The 24438-nt window shown below is 42.4% G+C and overlaps 1 long non-coding RNA gene across 1 annotated transcript in view; it reads left to right on the plus strand.

Annotated features, from left to right (window-relative positions):
• The window catches only part of LOC311252876, a 66215-nt gene extending 42136 nt beyond the window's left edge, over positions 1 to 24079 (plus strand). Inside the window, exons 2-3 of the long non-coding RNA XR_014621594.1 lie at positions 22368 to 22496; positions 22760 to 24079. This is a non-coding gene — a long non-coding RNA (uncharacterized lncRNA). The remainder of the gene's footprint in view (positions 1 to 22367; positions 22497 to 22759) is intronic.
• The last annotated feature ends 359 nt before the right edge of the window (positions 24080 to 24438 follow it).

Genomic DNA, 24438 nt, shown 5'->3' on the forward strand with positions numbered 1-24438 from the left:
TTTAACCACCTTTTCCTCCCGTTGTAGCACCTTAAAGGCAAGAAGATAGAAGATCGAGCTCCTAATTTTCACCTGCCGAGAAAACGGTGACAAATAGGGCAGCTCGGGAATGCCACAGTCTAATTCTCTGGTGTTTAAATTAGCAGCACGTTGTACTTAGTTCAGGAGAAGGTGAGCCAGGTACAGCAAAAGTACAGACTCAAAAATCATTAAAATCGCACCATAGAGGAGCTCCATTTCAATTTTTACTACCCTAGTTGAAGGACAGCATTCAGAAAACATGGTTATGTTAAGAGTTGATTGGCAGAAAGAGCTTTTTTAATGGTTGACCAGCAGTGTTAGGCATTTATCAAGCACAAAGTGCTAAATATTCACTAAGTGCAGCTTCTCAGATGTGATAATCGTCTGATGTTCTCAATTTTATATCAAAATCAATGGGATATCTTTGGGTTTTTTTTGGGCTGTTGATGAGGGAAAAACAGGCAGTTTTAAGATGTCAGTTTGAATCTGAAAAAAAAAAAAAAAGTGAGGTATTTTATTTGAAAATAATATGTGAACATGAACAAATAATTACAGAACTGAATTTACAGATTGAAGACCTCAAGTGGTGGCATGTGATAATGAGCTGAATAATTCAAAGCTTGAAGGACTTCATTAAATCAGCAAGTGACATCAGTAAATGTGTTTTCTTAGACAAAGTGCATATCAAGTGTTCCTGCTTTAGATTTTACTTTAACTTACGCTTTCTTTCGTCCATTTAACTCTTTTATGGATTGTGCCTTTGTTTCGAGGTTCATAGGGAGACAATTTCATTCATGAACATTTCCTTCATAAAAATACATTACAACAACAATTTTAAATTTGGTACACAGGTAGCAGCAATATTGATAACGAAAGGACAGTTTGACAGACTTAAATCAAATCAAATCAAATCAAATTTTATTTGTATAGCCCAAATTCACAAATCACAGTTTGCCTCAGAGGGCTTTACAATCTGTACAGAGACGACACCCTCTGTCCTTCGACCCTCGATTCGAGTGAGGAAAAACTTGCCCCAAAAAAAAGGCCCTTTTAACAGGGAAAAAAAAATGCGGAAGAAACCTCAGGGAGAGCCACAGAGGAGGGATCCCTCTCCCAGGACGGACAGACGTGCAATAGATGTCGCTTGTACAGAGCAGATCAACGAGATCACAATGTATTCAATTATAAGCGATGGTTGACAGGAGTGAAAGTACACAAAGATGTATTACAGCAATAATGATGAAATGCACATGGAAATGTGATTACTAGTGATAACAGTAGTAGTGATCAATGGTAAGGATGGTATGTAGCAATGCAGTACGATAATAGTAGTGGAACGTATGTAACAGAGATGTGACTAATATTAGCGACAGTAGTGGTGGGTGTCAGGCAGGGTCATGGCAGTAGGTGCATCCACGATCAGGCAGGGCCATAGCAGTAGGCGCATCCACGATCAGGCAGGGCCATAGCAGTGGGCGCATCCACGATCAGGCAGGGCCATAGCAGTGGGCGCATCCACGATCCACGACCCGGGCGCGGCCAGGATCCAAGGGAGCCTGTAGGACTAGAAAGCACAAGGACTCCGGGGAAGAAGTAAGTCAGTGACATGCAGAGATGGGGCATGTATACAGGCATAATGTATACAGATGGAGAGGAGAGGAGAGGGGAGGAGAGAGAAGCTCAGTGTGTCATTGTCCCCCGGACTAGGCCTATAGCAGCATAACTAAGAGCTCGTCCAGGACAGGCCTGGGCCTGTCCTGGACCAGCCCTAACTATAAGCTCTATCGAAGAGGAAGGTCTTAAGTCTACTCTTAAAGGTAGAGAGGGTGTCCGCCTCCCGGACCAAAACAGGAAGATGGTTCCACAGAAGAGGAGCTTGATAACTGAAGGCTCTGGCTCCCATTCTACTTTTGGAGACTTTAGGAACTACAAGTAATCCTGCGTTCTGGGAGCGTAATGCTCTAGTTGGGTGATAGGGTAATATGAGCTCCTGGAGATATGATGGTGCCTGACCATTGACAGCTTTGTAAGTGAGGAGAAGGATTTTAAACTCTATTCTTGATAGAGTTTAAAGAATAGAGTAAATGTTGCAGCTTTTTTGGGAATCATTTTGACTTTTTCTCAAATGTTTAAAGTGGAACTTTTCTCATTGCTTTGAAAAGGCAGAACGCCTAGTTGTATTACTAAGTAGAATGGTTTTGTTACTTGCTGATCGAGCAGAAAAGGATGCCGGTTTTGAACCATCTGTCCTGATGGTAAGGTGGAAACATATCAGCGGGAGAAGAGACTCTCCATTGGGCATTCACTCAATGGAGACGCCGGAGTGCTATCCATTGAGTGAATGCCCTCTGTTCAGTCTCGTTTTACCTCGGTTTCTATAACTATCCCTCTTCATCTTCTTGAGTTTCCAGTTATTCCAGTTGTTTCACCATTACCTGGGGATAGTGACCAGGGAAAACAATGCCTCTACCTGTTTTGGTTGCGCAATGGCAGACACGCTTCCTTTAATGTGGCAATCGACCTTCATTTCGGGGAAAAACCAGCCCGATGGCAAACGCTGTGAAAAGCAAGAGTTATAGGAACCAATATGCACACAGATGGTGTCATTGTTCTACAGCCATAACACTGCAATTTACTTCAGAATGACAAGCGAAAAAGTTTTGCAAGTATAAATTCATGTCCTTATTTGCAATTTGTGAGAACACACCAGCAACTGAAAATGAATTTAGGCACAGTGCTGGCCAACATCATCTCAATTAGAGGTTGCACCTGTGTTTAAGCCAATTATGCTCATCCACTTCAAAAATAAATGACTCATTATGGGAACGTTGCATCCTCAAAGGCCAGGAAAAACAATGTAGAGAGAGTGTTTTGACCGGCAACAGACAGAACAACAAAACTGTATGGAAAATTCATTTAGGCAAGACTCTAAACTCTCAGAGAGGAAAACAACAGTAACAGAAAGAGTGCATTGGCATTTCTGTGATGCTGTGTTCATTACAGTCTCTTTCTGACCTGCTGAATAAGCGCCTCCATCAGCCGAGTGCAACCATAAAACTCCCACTCTCACAGCATGGAAAGTGTCTAACCTTGAAGGCACTCAAGCTGTAAATTGACAGTCAAAACATCGCCGGCTTTTAACCAGAGCCTCGCCGCAGATATCGAGTCTAGTCTGGCTGGTCGTTTAACTCTGTGAAACCAAAAATTAATAAAAAAGTACAGGGGAAAAAAAAAAACTCAAGAAGGACAGAGTGAACTAGACCAGAACTCGAGAATAAAAGGAGGTTGAAAGATGAACAAGGAGAGGATGAGGAGTGTGTTGGAGGAAAGCCAGAGCCCACACACAGACATAACTTAGAGACTGAGAAAGAGATTTATGAAAATGGAGAGAAAAAGAAACGGTCAATCACTGTTGAACAAAACCAAGGGCATTAATGAGAATTCAGACTGATCTGATCCTATATCAGTATATGAGACAGCTGATACTGACTTCATTCACTCACCAATGATTTTATGAAGTATAAATATGTTACAATACTATTTTAAGCCCATTTCCATCCCCTATGTGTTGTCTTTAAGTCGTTGGACGTACAGGTGGAGCTTACGCAGCTGCCATTATTCTGGTTTCTGCATCCGAGGCCGACAGATGCCAGAGTGAAGACGGGGGATACAGCACGGGGTGATTTACAGCCATTTACATTCACTAGAATAAGTCAAAATCACCATCTTCCAGCTGCAACGATGGGGGCTATCACCTCTTAGGGTACAAAGTGGTATTAGGAGACAGGATGGGTCCGGGCTAGCTGGCTAGCATGCTAACTTCAATAGGCATCTCTGAAACACAGTACATGGACGTCTTTGACAAAACATCAACACTGTTGTTTCTTCACGGCCTGTTGGTGTCGTAGTTTGAGTTTTTGGGTTTTGTTATTTCCTATTTTATTTTGAAGTTCTGTCCTGGTGTGTCAGGTTTTGCTTTTCATTTCCTCCCTTTGTCTGTTTTCCTGCCCTTTTTTGCACCTGTGTTGTATTAGCTATCACCCTGTGTATTTGAGTCCTTGTCTTCCACTCCGTCTTTCCAAGTCCATCTCTTCTGCTCTGTTCGTCATACGTCTCCGGTTCCTGTTCCCGTATCCCTGCGTCAGTCCTGTCCGTTGCGTTCCCAGCTCTTCGTTGGTTTGTACCATTTAGGTTTTTATTCCTGGATTTGCCTCTTCCCTTTTCCTCTATTTCTTTTGATTCATTTTGTGTCTCACATGTGCGTTATGTTATTCTACATTCCTGCCATTTTGTGTCTCACGTTTGGGTCCCTTTTTTTCTTCTTTGACAGTTAGTTTATTTTTTGAACGTTTTAAACTTCAAACTCTGGCAATATCATACAAACAGCAGAGCGACGAAGCAAATGAACACAGTGCGACAGCCTTCAATTTTCATTTCTTTGAGGGAAAGAGTGAGATGACATACATATCAATCAGAAAAAGAGGGAAACATCAGAAAAATAAAGAGATGGAGAAAAATATACGGTATATAAAGGGAGGAAAAGAAGACGGAGAAAAAAGAGATATGGACACCGTTGATAGTTACTAATAGAAGGACATCGTAAATATACTTCACAGCTTGCGTGGCATGCTTAGATAGACCAATAGACAGAGATAGAGATGAATAGAAAGACGGATGGACGAAGGGAAGAAGTGAGACGTAAAAAGACGGAGGTAGCGAGAGTGATATTGGAGCGTAGACAGAGCTATCCAGATAAATAGAGACAAAGAAAGATTGGCAAAGGTAAAGAGAGATGGAAAAATACAGGAAGAGAAAGATCATCGACAGAAATGAAAATAGATGCTGTAGATAGATAGATAGATAGATAGATAGAGTTAATTCCAACTCTCACAGACTCGTTCGCAGGTGTGGGTGGGTGGAAGAGGAGGAAAGAATGAGAAAGCGGAGGGGAGGGGAAATTAAAAAAAAAAATTCAAATGTCTGGGTTTTCACACCGTTAATTTAGCCGTGCAGAGCCCCATCGCACCATTCTCTCACTCTTCCTCGCTCCTGTCGGAAACATGCTAATTAGGGAAGCCGACTGACGTGAGCGAGGTTTAAAGGGTAATTAGCATAAAAATCCTACATGCTGTATTTTTACTTTCTCTAATCAACACCCTCACACGTACACATTTTTCAGATGTGAGAAAAAGCGGTTTGACGCAATTAAAATGAAAATTAGCATCCAGGAAGATGAGTGGAGGGGAGGGGAACAAAATGTTCTCCCCCCTTGCATTTTGTTGTTTTTCTTGTCACTTCACTTTTTTTTTCGAGACTCAGAAGAAAGACAAACAGTGGATAATGTAATTGTTTTAACAAACAGAGGACATGAATACAGCGTTCTCTGTGCTGCTGCTACAGTATCTTGCTCTCTGTCACCAGCTGACAATCCTATCTTTGCCTCTCGAGCTTGTTGATTCACTGTACTGGACATGTTTTAAAAAAAATGCTTTTTCTCTTATGCAGCCTCTTGTGCCGTAATCTCCTCTAGATAAAATGATGATTACACAAATGTTGGCTAACACTTTACTTGAAGTGGTGCTCAGAAGGCATCGAAACACTATAAGTGCATTATAAACACATCGTAAGTGCCTAATAATTACTGTGGTCAGAGTAAACACCATGTGCAAAAAAACACGAGTTTGGATTTTATCTTCAAAATGGCATTACGTTGAAGTGATTGTACTTTTCTGATGTTTTCAAAATGATTACGTTGGTCTTTGCTCTTAGTCTGCTGCTTGTATTTCACAGCGATGAAGTTCATGTGACTCACAACACGCTCACGCATTTTCACACATTCATGCTGCCTCACAAAGAAGCGTGCGTCAGTTCAAGCTACTCAGAAACAAGAGTAATTTCCTCCAATTTCCTGTTTGAGTTGTTTCTAGTTGCCTCCCGATGTTTGCTGTTCGGTCTGAAGGTATTTTAGCTCTTTCACCCGAGGAAGAAAAGAAAAGCTCGATCTGATCTGTTGGAAAAGACCAATAAAAGGTCCCCCAAGGGCAAGACAACGCAAGTAAGGCTGGAAATAGTTATTCTGCGATACGGCTGCAGCTCCGGCCGTCATGATGCAGTGTGCAGAATTCGATTTCCATTAAACGTGGCGACTGAGGTGCTACTCTGCGTCAGATCGTAACAATACCTTCCTGTGCTTCAGCTGTCAAGTAACACATATGACTCGGTATACACTCATTTCAAACATTCATGCTGCTTAACAAAGAAGCATGTGCAATCTTTCTATTGAAGCCATAGACAGCTTGAATCAAAGAGTCATTTTCTCTAAATTCCTGTTTGAGTTGTTTCTACACTGCAGTATTTCACTTGGAGAAGAAAACCTTGATCAGATCTGTTGGAAAAGACATGAAAAAGATCCCCACAGGGTCAAGACAACGCAAGTCGATGATTTAGGTGCTACTCTGCGTCAGATCGTAACAATACCTTCCTGTGCTTCAGCTGTCAAGTAGCAGCGGCGGCAAAAGACTCATTGTACATAAATCCAGGGAACACATATTAAAGTGTACTGCAAATAAAAAGAAATAGAGCTTGTTGATTGCCCATATGGGACGCACAAGCATCCAGTGGAGTTATTCATTCTTTGAAAAGGGTAACGCATCAGTGGCTCAAAGAAGCAGAAAAGGCTGAAGTGTTGCAGTGAATTTTTGATGATCCTGCAACCTTGACAATATCAGATAAAAACGATAAAATTCATGTAGATATTTTCCCTAAAATATGTTAATTCAGTCTTAAAAAGACAAGTAAGACTGAACATGTCGTTACGTCTAATGTGATAAGACCTATAAATACTTTAAAAACCCAAAGTTAAACTAATGTCAGCCTCAGGAAGTATTTCAGAGCAGCTGTCAAATAACTTTTAATTAAGCCAAAATTTCATTTTCTCCATAACCACTTCTGAATTATTCCAATATCTCAAGAGCCTCATATATATCAACCTCCATTTCATTCATGCTCAGACAGTAACCATGCAAGAATTACTGTGCGTTTTTGTGTCGACTCCTGTTAAGATACTCTAGCAGCAGAGACGGGAGGAGGAGCGCTGTCTTGACCTTGCAGCCCTGTCTCTGAGCACCATATTGCCCCACACCTGGGAGGCCCGGAGGGGCGGGGGGGGATGGGAGAACCCGTCAGCCCTCGGAGCTCTACAGATGGAACGGAGAGAGAGAGAAGATGGGCCTAGATGAGGTTGGGGAGGAGAGAGGATGCCCTACGATGCCTTCAGGGATCCATATGCTCTGCTGACTCAAGCCAATGACACCAATGATACCGATTGGTTCAGAAATAGGCCGAACCGGGTCAGTGGAAGGACAAGTCTTGAGATTTGTTTGGAGATAATGAGGGTTTGACATATTGAATGTCTTGGCAGGACTTTATTCTTGTCTGAAAGGACTAAAATAACTATCTGCTTTGTTTGAGTTCAAGCATTAACAACAATCAGACTTACTTAACAATCTTTCTACAGAAGCTTATTTTGTTGCTTCAAATGTTTCATAAGACTTTTAATCAGTCAAATACAAAGTCTACAGCACTTAAAGTATATAATCATACAAATGCACAGTATGTATTATATCAGCAGTGGACAATACTCAATGGACAAAAGGCCGGCACTGGTATGGAAAAGTTAATACACCACTCTGACTTCATGTAATCTGAAGGAATTCCAAGTTCAAATGATCAGAAAAGTTTGAATAATGAAAAGTCTGTCAAGTGTCTCTCTCTCTACACTTGTTTCATCAAAATGTCTCACTCCTCTTCACAGTATTAAACCTACAATATGAAACCTTCTGCCAAGACAAAGGCAGAGATGTATGTTAGCGTCCCTTCCCTCCATCTGCAGCCTGGTCCAGACCTCTGAATCACCAATGACTGATCAGAAACAATCAGTTGAGCTTGGGAATGTGGACATCTTCATAGCAAGCTCGCTTCCAAGACACACTGGTGGAAAACAGTGATTAAAAATGGCAAATATCATGGCAACAGTGGTGATCAACGCAGCTGTGTTGGGGTGTTGAAAGTCGAACCATCGGCGATGGTCTTGAAAAACAAGGGACCAGATCGAGATTGAAAATAACCCTGTCTACCACGAGAACATGATGTCACGCTCAAACGCTGGTGGTGAATACAACACATACCAGCCCCATATGGGGAGTATATCTGTTGTGCAGTGTTGGATAACCTATAATTAGCACACCTGTGTAGGTTTACTGTGAATTTGCCAGAATACAAGCTGAAGAAGGGCGTCTTGCCCGAAACGTCCCTGTGCAAGAGTGCCGTCCTTTATTTTTCTTTTGAGTACACCAGTAAAATACCACAAATGTTCCCAGACGAGGTCGTGTTTTAAAGTTTTATTCATGTTAAGTTCGGTCTTAATCGCCGACTTGGCTATCGTGGAAGTTATAGCGATGTGGTCAAACTTCCTCCTGGTTTGACCATTGTTGGAAACATTTGGGATAAAGCTCATTAAGTACACAACCTAACAAAATATACCACAAAGGTCTAGTTGTTCTTTGAAGGGGGCAAGTTACTCCATTATTACATTATGTTATCTATTTGATCTTTTTGCTGTTTCATGTTGTCTAACTTGTTTTTGCTTTTTGATCTTGTGGTTGCTTGTGCTAATTTTCAAGTTTTCTAAATCCCACCCGCACAATCTGCTTATTTCCTTCTGTTATCGTGTGTCTTTGCACAAAGACTCACAAATTTAGATTCCATGTGAGACATGTTTACGGTCAGTATTCTCCGATAATTGGGTACTGACTAACAAGACTTTTATAACTCATGATTCCAGGAAACAGAAAAGTTTTCATGTTGTTAGTACCCGACAAACTTCAGCTCCAGTGAGCACTTAGCACTCATGTGAGTTTGAGTCATGGCAGATAACAGATGGACACAGGCTGATTATATCTGCTGGGTTTCACTGTGACTTTTTTTATGGAACAAAAACATTGTTTTTTTTGTTCTTGCTTTACTTTGTTCGATTTTTTTCTCCCCCTGTTCTCTGGTTTTCTCCCACGAGATGGAGGAACACTGTCTGATGGAGCACGAGGTTGTCGGTCTCCTGACTGAAGCGAACAAGGTGTGTGAGAAGTGCGAGACCGGCCCCACCCGTCCCCGCTGTGATGTCACTGTTACCACGGTGACTTGACACCCAGGCCAGAAGCGTTGCCAAGCCCGGCAGGTGTGTGAGGGGGCTGCTTGCGCTGTTACCAATACCCTCCCGACTCCCCACCCACCCTCCCCATCTTTGAAATGCCACCACCCTTCTCTCCCACCGTCCTCAGCCTTTCTCATCACCCTGTGCCATTTCCCTCAGAGCTGACTGCCATCTGTGCTCTGAGAAATACTCCCCATTTGTTTCTCTCATCCACTTTTCTTCTCTGTATTCTGACTTGCAGGATGCTGCCGCGGGGGGTTCTCCAACTCTTTCATGTCAGGGACCCCCCGAATAAGCCCACATTAGTCCACAGACCCCCACTTTGATAAGATTTCATCTGAGGGGGCCCATATGGGAGGATCTTTGTTGATTTGGTATTGAATTTTCAGAACTGACTACACTGTATGTGCAAGGCTGAAAACTGTGATTACTCATTCTTATACATTCTGTAACTGGGGTCATTTCAACTGAATTGAACTAAATTGAATTTTTGCTTCATTGGGGGCCTCCCAGGAACCACTTTAAGAACCCTGGGGATCCCAAAAGCCCACTTAGAAAAGCCACTGCAGCTGCGTATACAGAGCAAGAGACAAACAGCGAGCGAGAGCGAGAGAGAGAGTTGCAACCTAAAACTAATGTTCTTTTCCTCCAAAGGGCTAAATGTAATAATAAGTCCTCAGGCTCTTCTCTGCAGCTGTCAGAAAGATCAAGTTACAGCCCCATATGAGCAAGCACAGTAAGTGAGTGTGTGTTTTTGTGCAGGAGTTTGTGTATGTGTGTGTTTCTGCAGAGTATACTTAACACGCTGAATTGCCATCTGCATATGTCTATATAACCAATTTGGCTGCTTCAATGAGCCAATAATCTGATGAGCCAAGGGGATCATTAAAAAATCACATCCTCATCTTTATTCCTACCTTATCTTATTTATACCCTTATCTTTATCCTATTTCATCCTCAACCTATTCGTATCTTTATCTTTATCATTTTTTTATTCATATCTCACTCTTATCACCATCTTTACCCAATCAGTATTTTATTTCTTGTACTTATCTTTCTCTTATTCTTGTCTTTATCCTTCTCCTTTTTCATCTTCATAGTTATGCTTATCCTAACTTTTGCTTATCCTAATATTATCATGGGAGTGTGTGAAGGGTCTAAGTAACATTTTTGGTTTAATTTAGTCTTGTATTTCATAATTTAATCATTGAAAAGCTTTTCACGAGCCTAAGCACTTTTCGTCGAGCAGCCAGAACAAGCTTCTCCTCCATTTCCTTGGTTACTAGGGTGACGGATGACAAGTCCCCACCCAATCTAATATACGATTGGTTGTCTGGATAAGAGCGACAGTGGGATTTGCAGCAAGATGCGCTCGGAACGGTCGCAATACAAAGACGCCGGTGCTCAGAAAGCTTTAGCTGTATTTAGCTAAGAGCTAACGTTGCAAAGCTAAAATACAACGACAATGCTAACATGGTGATTTAAAATTAAATTTAATTATTGTTGTACAACACCAGATTGTATAACGGAATTACAGCAGCTAAAAACAAAATATATATATATATAAAGTTATTCATACTCTGTCCACCATCTTGGTTTTGCTAGTTAGTCTGCACACATTCGCTGAATGTGTCTGACGGGAAAGCCATTGGTTTTGCGGGTATTTGCTCATAAACCATTGTATTCGTCACATTCAATATTTGACCTCATCACCGTACTAGATCAGTTAAGGGAACACTAAAGATATTACAGTTCATCCAGAGCAAGGCATGGATATGTGAACCAAGTTTCATGGCAATCTATCCACTAGCTGTTGAGACATTTCACTTAAATCCAAACATCTCAAACACGTGATTGGTACTGAAAAAACGGGTTCATAGGATACATCTTGCAACCATGAATATCTGTACCAAAATTAAAAGCAATTCAACCAAGATGTGTTGACGTGTTTCACAAATTGGAAAGTCGGAGAATCACCAAAGTCAGTAGGCTTCATGCTCTTGGGGCCATTAATACCTGTATGAAATGTCATATCAATCTATTGAACAATTGTTGACATAGCCTATTTCAAAGTGGTGGATCGACCTAATGATCTTCCAACCAACCAATGTTATACTCCTTGTGCAACACTGCTGGAAAAAATCCCAATACAGCCTGAGCTCTACCCCTTTGTTTTGCACAATACGTCTATGGCAAAGGGTCAGGGCTGCTGAACTCTGTCGTTTCAATGTATCACGGTCCTTTTGTTAATACAAAGCATAACAATCAATAATAGTTTGCTGACCTCACATTGTTATTGCTGATTTGAAAGCTGCATTTTGATGTGTTGTTCAGTGTTGCAACCCTCAACCCTTTGGCGAAAAGGTCCAGCAGCAAACTTGCTAATATTAACCAATAAAGCACTGCTAATGACCCGTAAAGGAAGTGGTGTTCTTTTCTATTGATACGAGCGTCCATTCCTCTCTATCTCCATCAGATAAATGGCAAAAAACATTGTATAATACCAGGATTGCCACAGTAATGTAAGATAAATTACCACAGCAAAAGAAGGCGTATTGGAAATGTCACATTCGCCATCGACGACTGCTGATGACTTACGAGGGTCTTGAAGGGTTGTCCCCATTTCCCATCCATCTGATCTTGTGCAGGTGTAAGCACATTTGTGCATTCAAAAGGGCCTAAAAAGAGAAGATGCACTGCGAAGGCTGCATGTTGAATATCACAGGGTGGACTGGGCCAAGTAAACATCAGAATTATGAGATCCCTTCCACTTACTGTTACTCTGTCCCTTAAGGACAGTGAGCCTCATTCAAGTGCTGTCACTTCTATTCCATCTACTGCTCTGATCCCTTCTGTAACGGCCGGTTAAATAGCCAGTAATGCCTTTTAGCCTGTTAGTGCTGGATGCTAGTGAGCCCAGACAGACTGGGATGGACATATGGAGGGAGTCTGGCAGCAGACTTGCAGTCCCGATGCCAGCTCCTCAGAAACATTCATACACACTCATGAGCGCGCACACACACACACACACCCCACCTACACAAACACACATATCGGCACTCCTTCGTATCTGTTGTTCAGAGCTCTGAGCTGTCCCTACTTCCTGCTGTCCGATTATCTCAGAACCTGCTCCGTACGAGCATCGTGGGAATTTTGGAACCTCCTCGATTTCCCATCATCCCTCACGGCCAGGGGCAAGCGTCCAGGACGAAAAGGCTGGTACGCTCTTGCCAATGCCCACCCACAGAGAGGGAGGATGGGACGGCAGATAAAGGCGAAAGCGGCGAGCACACAGCGAGCGCAAAAGCTTTGTTCAAAGAACAGTCCGGCATGGATCGCTTTCCTCCCTCACATCTTTGTCTCTGTGTCTTCTGCCTCGTGTCGGGTTTGTGTCAGCTCATTTTGTGTGTGTTGTCTGGTGCCTGCGCTGACAGCTGGCCCGAAAATCCTTTCCAAGAGTCACAGGTTGAGTTCTGTGTGAAACAGAGAAGTATTATTTGGAGGCCAGACTGACAGCGAGACCGCTCGCTGTCTCTATTTTTATTATGCCACTGTGCAAAAGCAGAACGAATCACTTTTTCCTCATATTGGTCTGATCCCAACAGGACTTGTTTGTTGTTTCATACTGTGGCCGTGTTCTTATTTAAAGCAGGTCGCGTTGGTAGAGCTTATTCTAAAATCCAATAAACTTAAAAAATAGAGTATTTTAACAGTAGAGCATGATCTTGTTGAACAATAAAGCATTGCATTAGTTACCTTCAGCCTCTACTCTGCAGTGTATTTCACATTTGATGTCACTGAATCCAATTTGGACCGGGATCAGATGGAGAGCCCCGAGTGACACGAAGACAGATCAGCACAAAGCAGGTAGAGCCGCTCTCTTCATGTGCAAGTGGAACCAAAGCTTTTCTGGCAGTAGTGGAAACTGTGGAACTAGAAGGCAGCCTGCGGAAATGGCAATCACTCCCATCATCTTTGATCCAGTCCTGCACCAATTAAGCAAAGGGATTTATGTGGAAATGGGACAATAGAAATGCTACAGTACCACTCATAGTACCACACATAAATATAATGGTCAAAACGGCTCATTGCTTTAGTCTCAGGCTATTTATATCAAACTATCTCGACTTAAAAAAACCTAATACAATGAGCCATGGGGATCATATTTTTTTGGAAAAGTCCTTGTGGAGTATTTAGTGACGGCTGCATCTGATGCTCAGCAAACATTAAAAAACAAATTATTTCAGCAGACTTTGAGGACAATTTAGAAAGTTTAATAAGCTGCAGCTGGTCGGGTGCAGAGCCGGACCTTCTGGAGGAATAAACATCCAGACTCACGTCAGATTTTTGCTCTGATCTGGAGCAGTTTACCGTTTCAAACCACCATCGCTGATGAAAATCTATCTGACGTGACTCAGGCACAAATGTTCACGGACGAGGTCATGCTTAAAAGTATTATTCACGTTAAGTTTAGTCGACTTACCCACCCTGGCAGTAGCAACAGGTGATCAAAAGGAATGCACCATTACCTTCAGTGAACTTGTGGATTTCTTTGGGTTTGAACATTGTTGGAAACATTTGGGATGATTGAAGTACACAACTTAACAGAGCGTACAACAAAGGTCTAGTTTTTTTAAACATTTGAATGCAGAATTCTTACGCTTTATCTTTTAACAGTAGAAAGAGTTTCGTTCCTAATGTGTTTATGCTCCTTAACTGGAGTGTTGCCAGATTTAATTGACATAAATTTCTGATATCCGTATCCTTCTTCGACCCCGAGTATCTTGGCACATCCTGCACCTACACCTGTTTGTGATTACAGAAGTGGGTTAAAGCCAGCAGGTGTACTCCAATCTACAATCTTAGCATTGTGTCCCACCTCGCTCCATCCAACTGTCATCTAATCCTTCTCTCTTCCGGAGAAACAGCAGCAGGTGGGCCTGTTCCGTTGTGAATAATGAAAGCTGCAGGATATTGTGCGAGGCCGCAAAAAAACCCCCCATTTTATACACTTTTTCCATTGATGTTAATTTGACGCGACTCAACCTGCAGATAACCTGTCGTGCAACTGTCACCGTCGCCAAATGAAATACACTCTTCCTCTTATTGAGTGAGTGAGATGTGGGAGGGGAGGCAGCAGAGAGAAGTGGACATCCTGGCCTCTCCCAGAGCCCTGTGAAGGTTAGACAGCAGCAGGGGTCTGCAGAGCGCTGACAGCAAACGGCACGCATAAGCAGTCAGTCACATAATATGCATGAATGCAGACAAACACACACACACGGGAAAAACATCCACTGACATTCCCACTATATACTCATTGATGTGGACATGCCCAGACGTTCCTGTTTGCATAGAATCACAACAGCGGTAACAACCATCCAGAGCTCTATGCTACACGCGTCAGGTCATGTCCTATAATATGTAAGTGTGAAATAGAAAGATGGAAAGAAAAGGGAAGGGAAAAAAAAACACCATCCAAAAATCAAGACATACTGAGCACCATGTTAAACCTGCATGAGGCAACTCTGACAGCCCCCAGTGGCAGCAGGACGTAATAGGTTTAATTTTTCAAAGCCTGAGGACTTTTTGCTGCCCAGAAATTATGCAACGTGATACTGAGCTGTTGGCTGACACAGTTTCTTCTCTCTACTCTTGGTGAGGACAGCCACCTTACTCTGGATATATAACAGTCTATCCAATTCAGATTAAAATGGCCAGATGTTAAAGATGAAACTTGTAATTGAGTATCATTTAAAGCTGTGTTATTATTTAATGGCAAAAGAATTAAAGCCAATATATGAAGAATTAGAAAAAAATAAAACGTTGGCTCTCCCCAGTGGGAGGAAACACAGACTGCAGCAGTTCACCCAAGGATTGCCTAATTCTTCTGTAAATATAAAGCATAATTAAAAAGACTTTTTAATATAGGCCTAAATCTTCCGCACATGGTGGCTTTAACTTTTTTTTTTTTTTTTGTGTGTTATCGTAAAAAGTACAGGATAAAACCAAGCATTTGGCTTAAATAATAATAAATAAATGTGGCTTTTATTAAGACAGAGACGTCTGTTCTGATTAATGGCATTCTGGTACACTTGTGTGAAACTGTATTGCAGAACATGAAGTGATCTTTGGTTTAATTTAGTTTAGATTTTGTTGACTTAATTGCTCAGATCTGGTTGATTTGGTCATTTTTCCTTGATTTCCTTGCCTCTACCATGGGAAAGCAGGCTTCATAGTTTGGTCTTACAATGAGGAGTCTACGCAGGGTTGATTATTTTGAAAAACTGACAGGATGTTCCAAGCAGCTTGACGTGACTTCTGCAATGAATGACGAGCATCGTCTGAAATGGCCGGCTTCTGCAAACAAAACGTGATACAGCCATGCAGGATGGAATCAAGCCATCAGAGTTCGTACAGTCAACGTGCTAACGTGCTCAGAATAGCAATGCTAACATCCCCCCCAGTGTTTAGCATCTTAGGTCAGGGTGTTAGCATGCTAACATTTGTGAATTAACAGTAAACACAGTGTCATCAAGTACTGTACAATACGTCCACTTTATAATATAGTATTCCTGTATTTTTTGAAATTGCGGAATACGTAATATTGCGGAAAATAAAAATAATGCAAGGTCTAGTTAACCCAAGTTATAATATAGACCAATTGATTATCTGACAATATGGCAGCAAAGGAGGAAGTCAGGTGAAGAAAATAAAGAGCGACACGTCCACTTCCTGAAAACTGAAGTTAGGTCAAGCAGTTTTGAATGTACATAAAATTACTTACATAAGTGGATTTCCATGTATGCACTTATTTATTTTTAAGCCAAATTTCTTGCCCAAGGCTAACCAAACTGTGAGCATATGAAGATCGGCTTCGCCTGTTGTCGCCTGACCCACTGGCAATTGACCTATTCAGTCATTCATGTATGGAAATGACAACAATCTGACCAGAGATCATCTTTAAGACACCTTACCTTGACCTGTGCTGGTGAATCCAGCTATTTCTGGACAGGTTTCTTTGCTTACAGGGGCCATTCTAGAAATACTGGCCCCAGGGGAACAGTAGAAAGTAGATATAATCCAACAAATATTTAATATCCACACCTTCTTCCAGGGCCCCCCCGTCATCCTCTGGTGCCGCTGAATCATTCAGAGGCAAGTCTGCACTTCAGCGGCATCACATTTGAGTGCGGCGACATTTTCCCACCAGTGAACATATATGACATGCAATCCAAACACATTTAATTAGATGGGATGGATGAGATGCTCCTCTCTGTTATAGCTCCAATTCATAGACTGTACTCTGATATGACAATGTTCACGATAAAAAAAACATGCCTGGTGCAGCTTTTTATAAAAAAAAAAAAGCCTGTTAGTCTGGGCTGGTGGCTTGATTCATCCTTTTCCTCTCAGTGCACTCAGTAGTCTTTGGCAGAATAGTGTTGTAATTCTAATGAGATTAGAGCTTTATCAGAGCACACATAGGGTGACAGACTCTTTATTATCCACTTTGAATAGACCTAATTTAATGACATTGATTTGGAGTCTGTTAGAAGCTCAGAGCCTAGCAACAACACGCCGCAGATGTGGGCGTGCGTGTGGAGGTGGATGTGTAACACTGACAAGTGTCTACTTTACTGAATATTTCATTATTCTAAGAGTAGATTGATTAGTTATGCTGGGGGGTTTGGTTACTGAATATTTTTTTTTAAATAAAAAGTTTGACAAAACACACTGACGAGTAAGCTGCTGGTGAAGTTTGACGCATTATAATTAAGGTTTTATGTGACCGTGTTCAGGGTTTGTAACATTTTTCCAAGGGGTTGTAATTGCAACCGAATTCAGGTTTTTATAAGGTTATTTCTTGATGACGTATATATATATAAATATGTATGATGATCTGTTATTAAAAAATGAAAACCGAAATAATTCGCCCTATCTTTGAAGAACATCCCTATGTGAAGCTAAGAGGTGCCATACGCCCCCCTTGTATTTTTTGGTCTCGCGCTGTAAAATATGTACGGGCAGTGTTGTGCAGGTAGGCGTGTTATCACCCTTTTAAGGCCCGGTGGGGTGGGGGGGGACAGATATATCTGGGCTCAATTAGTTGCACTGTCACGGCAGGTTGGTACGCCGGTGGCTTGATGGTCCTGGCTACAGGCAGCTCAGCTGTAAATCAGACTGTGTGTAATAGGCTTCGCAGCGGTCTCCAGGGCTGAGCGTCTGCACGTGTCTCTTTGTGTGTGTGTGTGTGTGTGTGTGTGTGTGTGTGAGGCATGCCAGAGCACAGGACGATGGCTTTCCAGCATTTTATCGGCCGTTTGGTAATGATGGCGCGGGGTGGAATTGATGCAGGCCTTTAATGGCGGCGGGTAATTTGTGTTAATGCTTTCAGCCGGAGCCCTCTGAGACTTTCAACAAGGAATTTTATGCCTCCAAATGAGGGAAAGGTCACTGGCTGCTTTATTCCATCGACCAGACGGGATCAATGCGGCTAATGTTCTCGCCGTAACTTTGTTGTTTCGCCTGGTTGGAAAATCAAAACCATATTTATGACGGTCATTTTTTTCCCTTCCCTCTTGGCCGGCTAGCGATCGGCACGCTGCGCTCGGATGAAAGCTGCAAACCTACAAATCTTTATTCATGTTCCCCCCTTCATTTAAATTCCAAGCTTTGTGCCTTTGTGGCGATTTCAAAGCCCCGTCCCCTAAAATATTTAAGTGTCGACTAACCAAAAAGCAACAATTTGGTGCAACTCAGGGGGGGTATTATCTCCGGCGAGCACAGTGTAGCCCCGGTAATCAAAGAGACGCCTTCTGCAGGCGAGAGAGGAGCAAGAGACACGGAGCAGGGAAATAATTAGATGACAGAGATCGACAACACATCAATAAAACGAAAGGGATACTGTGTACACGGAGCTGGAGGAACAAATTGAAGAAAACAGGAAGAGACCTCCTCATTTGGGAAAGTTCATGCGTCCAATCAAAGCAGAGCCAAACAGTTAACTATTGACCGGCATTAGCTGAACTGTAATTGGCTGCGGATAAAAAATGCGGAGAGCTCAGGGAAACAGGTTGGAAAGTGATCCAGGCCGCCGAGCGTATTTTTCTATTCATTCAGCCAGAACAAATGGCTTCCGTGCATCCGTGCCTCGCCTTCCTGTGCGTGATGGCATACAAGACGTCTCTTTTTCTTCCAGTGGCCGACAACATGGAGCCTCTCGCCTCTCTGGCCCGTGCAGTGATGCATGGCTGTATCTGTGTACTCACAATTATGTGCGGCACGTGATGGATGGAGGTGGAGGAAGAAATCTCCAGGGTGCACAGCTGATATAAAAATCAGCCGCAGGGACGCAGAGGAAAGAGGCGACCCTGTCACCCCCCAATCCCCCCGCCCCTCATTAATACATTACTCACTCCTTTTCTCTACATCTCTCACCCCGTTATTCATTTGTCCTATGTCAACATGTCTCTCTGGTATCACTATCCTCCTCACCTGCACCTCCCGCTTCCTTCTGTTCCCTCTCTGGATCAACTACGGTGGATTTCAGCTGAAGGCTCCCAAAACTGATTAAATATTGAAAACCTGCGGAGGCTAATGATCGTTGTGGTTAGCAATAAACCTCTTGATTACTCTCCCTTTTGATCAATTAAGTGTTCATGTTTTCTTCGACAAACGGTTCAAAACTCAAAAATATTAGATTCACAATGATGTAACGCAGACAAAAGCAGTGGATGTTCACATTAAGAGAGCATTTTTTCTCTTAATGGATAACTGAATATCCATACATCCTGAATATTTATCCTCCTCCAATTGGTCAGCTCACACTTACTCACTAACAACAACCACTTAGGCTCCAAACTAGCCGCTATAGGCATAAATTATGCAAATGTGTGACATGGTGACGTAGTGTGATGTCACAAAGTCACGAAATTTAAGGGCGGGACTACTCATGAGGCGTTTCAGGAACAGTGTTTTCTGTGGGAGAGAGGAGCTTCTGGGCTTTTTAAAACTTCAGGATCTTTTATTACATTTAAAGAAGTCAAGCCAAAGATTTCCCTGGTGGCTCACCGAGTACGACTGTGTGCCCAATGCAAGGTGGTTGAGGTTGGAGGTCCAATTCCACTGAGTAAATTTAGCTGAAATGAGTCCAAGAAAGACATCGTAAAAAGTTTAAAACCACAAGAAGCTGTCCTTTGGTTGAAAAGATTGTCCAAAATGACTTTCGTTTTGAACCCTGTAAGGATTTCATAGGAGCTTTAAGGCACACTTGACCTAGACATAGATTTTTGGTCATGTGTTAATCGGCGGTTGTATGAGATATAGGGTTATATATAGTTATTTGTCAAATTACGCTTTCCAAGGACAATAATGAACCCTCATGCTCAATGTTTCAAACACCCAGACTATCTTGTGACTAATTTTTAAGAAATTATCATTTGTTTATCAGATGTTGAAGCTTATTTTCTAGCGATCAACGTATCACTCTAATCCACTATAAATCGCTCCGGCAGTAAAATAACCTTTGACCATTTTCACATTCCAAACTTCAACATAATTAAATGAATGTTTCAACTTGAACTCTATAGATAAAGAGCACATACGGTACATATCACGTTTAAATAAATCACATCACCCCTCACCAAGACCCTTTGACGCAGAAGCAAAGACTTCAAGTACCGCTTTCTCCGCAATTAATACACATATCTAAAGCAATTATCAAACAGTTGACATGGTTACCACTTTCTTGCTTTAATGGTATTCACTCCCATGTGTCAAACGAGTCCTTGAATATATAGTGTAGTGAATATATATAAGTGTCTAAGTATCTCAAGGAACCGCTTTGATATATGGACCAAGTGCCATTTAGTTTGATAGAAGGGTAAATGACATATGACACATAAAGAACTGCACAAGTTGAAGTCTGCAGCACGACATCGTGTATTTTTCTCTAGTCTGAAAATCTGATTTTAAAAAATGTATTCCAGCTGTGGTCATAGTGGGCTACACCACCATTTTTTGTGTGAGAGCTTTAAAGCAGTTGGAGAAATCCAAACACAAACCCAAACTGACAGAGGATCCCGAGCGCAACGTCTTCAAGTCACTACACCCCACAACTCTTGAAACCGAACAGCAGCCTCAGAGAAAATGCATTATTTCTCCCTCGTTGAAAAAAGGAAGGAACGAAAAAAAAAAAATCACATTACAATTCAAATGTGTTCATTTAAAGAGGCCTTTTTAAAAACATCTCCGAGGCATAGAGCGCTGTGCAGTTCTTGGCTGTGGCAGGAAATGATAAATAATAAAAGGAGCCTTACTTCATTAGAGGGTGACATTATTTTCAGAACAGATATTGCGCTATGAGACAGAGTGTACAATAACACAATAACAACCATCACCCGCCACCACCGCTGCTGCCACCACCGCCGCCTCCTCCCACCTCAGCCTCTCGCTGTTGACAACCCTGGATTGGATATCTTGTAGAGTGCACCGGAGTGAGCACTGTACACAATACAGTACGGCACTCACAATAACACAAAAAAGATATTTCCCAATGTAGGCCATAATTATTTCTCACTGCGTAATTTAATCCGCCAAGTGCATATTCAATTCCGATCCGGGTTTCTTGGTGCGCTGCGAGGTGCTCGGCGCGATTGTCTCTGAAATTGGATTATGATAACCTGTCACCACTTTAATTCCATAAGATATTAGAGTTGGTGGCGGCGGTGGTGGAGCAGAGGAGTGGAGTGTATCGAGAAGGGTGGCGGCGGCGGCGGCGGCGGTGATGGCGGTGGGGGCTTCGGCGTTGAGAGAGATGTGTTTAATGCATGTTTCATTCTGTGTTTCCTCAGGGGGGGAGATGGGGATAATGCGTGTCTACTCTGACCTCTCAACACACTTTTTTTCCTGATCTCTGACATACCCTTTAAATATCCATTAACAGACACAGAGAGGGGAGAACAGGAGGGTGGAGGTTGGGTGGGGGTGGAGAATGGAGGATGGAGGGCCCTACCATACTCGTTTCTGCTTGTTATGGACTGCCGACAGAGGAAGGCGTTCTCTGCGAGTCTCTCCTCCGCTGTCTTGACTAATGGACGAGGTCAAACAGGCTTCTTCTTCTGTGTCTGCCGCTACAGTTTTAATCATCTCCAGCAGGCCCAGAGCCCCAGTGATCTACAGTATTTGCTCTAGAGATAAAGGGTCAGTTCATGAAAATTAAAAAAAGACATTTCATTTTTTTTTTTTTTTTCGTAGGCCAAATGGTGTCATGCCATGCAAGTAGATTTTGATTAATGTGACTCGATTCCTGAGATATCTTCCAAAACAATGGGGCTGAATGGACATTTTCTTCACTTGGTGATCAAAGCATTGAAGGATTAACTGTACAATGAATTTAATAAAGCGATAAGCCCTGAGAGTTCATGGTTTACAGTGCTTTTCGTACAGCAAAGGGGTTATTAAAAACTCCCCCTATTGTGGCTTATACATGGAAGGTTTCATAAAGTAACACACATTTATAACAATTATTCTTCAGCCAAGAAATATGTCTTCGTTGACATTTAGCAGAATGGTTGCCAAACAACACACAGTTGTAGATGTATGTATAAAGCATGCTTGAAGATTAGAGTTTACTATGTGTGAGTATCAGTTGGTCACCTGCAGCTAAATACAGGATAAGGAAGTCGGTGAACAAGAATTTAAAACATCACCCCTTCTGTGAACCTTTGTGCCTGACTATTTAATAGTGTTTTCACCACCAGCGAAGTGAGTTTGAATACATTATCCTTAGTGTTTATTCACCCCAAACAGCCCAATTTCATTAGCTTGTAAGCTAATGTCTGTGTACTCTATTTGGGTTGGTTCTGGTCGATCACATTTTAGACCAGATCTTATACATGGGTTGGTTTCGGACTTTCTTTTGGTTCCTCTTGGATCTCTACAAAGTTAAATTACGTACATCAGGTTCAGGTAGGTCATCTACAGGTCTGTTTCGGATAGGATCCAACAAGACCTCTAGTTTGAAGCGAAAGCAAAACACAACACAAGGACTAAATGAGAATTTTTATTTCCCTCTTTCTTGTTAATTTGTGTGAAGTGATGCTTTAAATCCAATATTTTTCTGTGTCTACCTACCAAGACATGGAGATTCAGCGCCTAGATCCGTCTGCTGTGCAACCCAAGCAGCAGTCAAGTCCTCCCATGCTCACCGGCTGCCATCTGGATTCCAGTTCTCCCCTGTGTAAAAAGTATGGACTCCTCATGGCAGGTAACTACGATCCACTGTGGTTGGAAAGACACATCTGTGTTTGGCCTTTGTGCTGGCTGTGCCTTCTCAACTGGACACAAACGCGAGGCTGACATTAGGCATCCTCATCGGACAGGCCCTCTCCCGTCAGATACAGACGTGCAAACACATGCCTCCTGTCCTCATCTCCTTTTTTTTTATGTAGCAGAGGGTACTGAGCAAAGTTTCGGGTCACTGACCATGTAGTTTTCTATCTTTTTTCCCTTTTCTTTTCCTCGCTATAGCTCAAGATGATGGCTCATTTAGATAATGCCTCCATCCTCCAGTGGACTCCCTCTTATCCGGCTTTGGATGACACTTCCTGCAATCATATCCTTTGATTCTTTCTTTTTTGCGCGCTGCTCTAGGTAAAAGCTCTGCTCAAATGAATCCAGATCTCTGCATATTACTGCAAGCACTTACATTTACTGGGTGAATTTGGCTGTACTCTTGCTTTTTAGAAGTGGAGAGCAATCAAATCAAGTCCATGACAAAGCAGGGTAACCAGACCTTGGTGACTTCACCAGTCGTACCATTAGAGCTAAGGATAAATCTGCAAGGCCTTGACATCCGAATGAAACTGTTCATGGCAACCCTCACACACCCTGCTGCTACAGAGTTAAAAGCCACCAGAGGAAAATTTGCATGTCAACAGCTCAAGATGGCTGCAAATTACTTGGTGTTTGAAGTTTGGGGACTCCCAAACCAGGAAATGTAACTGTTGCCAGGTGGAAACTACAGATTAAATTGCGATGGAATCACAACCATCAACCTGTTGATGGTCCGGCAAAGGGTCGGTGTTTGACGCCCTGTGAATGAGACTCAAAAATCGACTGTCTTTTTCAGAATTGCATCAAAACTGGCACACTGGCTTTTCACCCCCTCCATTTTCACAACAGCAAGTCAGACATGTATGGCATAAGCTCATCATTAATTATCAAGACCAACGTGGTGCCAAACCAAAAACCAGGGTCACTTACTAGCTTCTACGAAACAATGGCATAAGTTACTGCAGGGCATGTGCATATTTCAGTAGACAGGAAGGGGTAGAGCAAGTCAGTCGATCATTGAGGACATCGTTCTCTCAGATGAATAAAACAATAAAAGTAGAAAAAATGGCTTGCTAAATAAACATGTGCGGCTGTTAAAGGTTACGAAGGTGATTCTGGAGAAAGATACCGTAGTTGACTGTTGAGTCTCATTCCCAGGTCGTCAAATACGAATGCTCTGGGTCACAATTTTGAGATGAATATCGACCCAAAGCAATGTTCTGTCTCCAGAATGGCCTTCCCTACCTTTAATTTACCTGGAGCCCCGCCAAAGTAAAGTTTATGTGTGGCAAACACCATCTGTACAGTCTTGAGGATGATATCACCAACTATATTGACGTCTTTTCCAAACAGTGATGTCTCTATTCCCAGTTCATGCATCTTCCTCCCGGTTGGTAGAAGACTTGACAAACAGACTGACATATTCATTCTGGATCCTTCACTTGCCTCCTGTTTGCATTGTTGCAGAGCAGCGCAAGATGCAGTGTGTCTGTGATTGTGTACATGCATGTTACAATAAAAGCTTTTATCCTGCCACTGTCATCATATATAGCTCATGTACCGTTTCAACACATCATATCTATGAATGTAAAACAGGAATATTTTTGTCCATGGCGTGGGGATGAGGAGGTGTCTCCCCAGATTCAGTCCCAAGCTACGCAACGGCGTGCAATTCACTTCAAAAAAGAGCCAGTGGATGTCACCGGCTATTTTTTTTTTTACCTTCAAACGAAACATGCTACTCTCTCGCTCCCAGTGGTGTAGTTTTAGAAGAAGAGGCCCCATGCGTGGAGCCGAGTTTCACAGCGGAAGCCTTGCTTGGCTCGCCTGCCTGCCTGCTTGCCTGCCTGCCTGTCTCTTTAAACTCTGAGAGG

This window comes from Pagrus pagrus (genome assembly GCF_965226575.1).
Source record: "Pagrus pagrus genome assembly, chromosome: 23".
Classification (NCBI taxonomy): Eukaryota; Metazoa; Chordata; class Actinopteri; order Spariformes; family Sparidae; genus Pagrus; species Pagrus pagrus.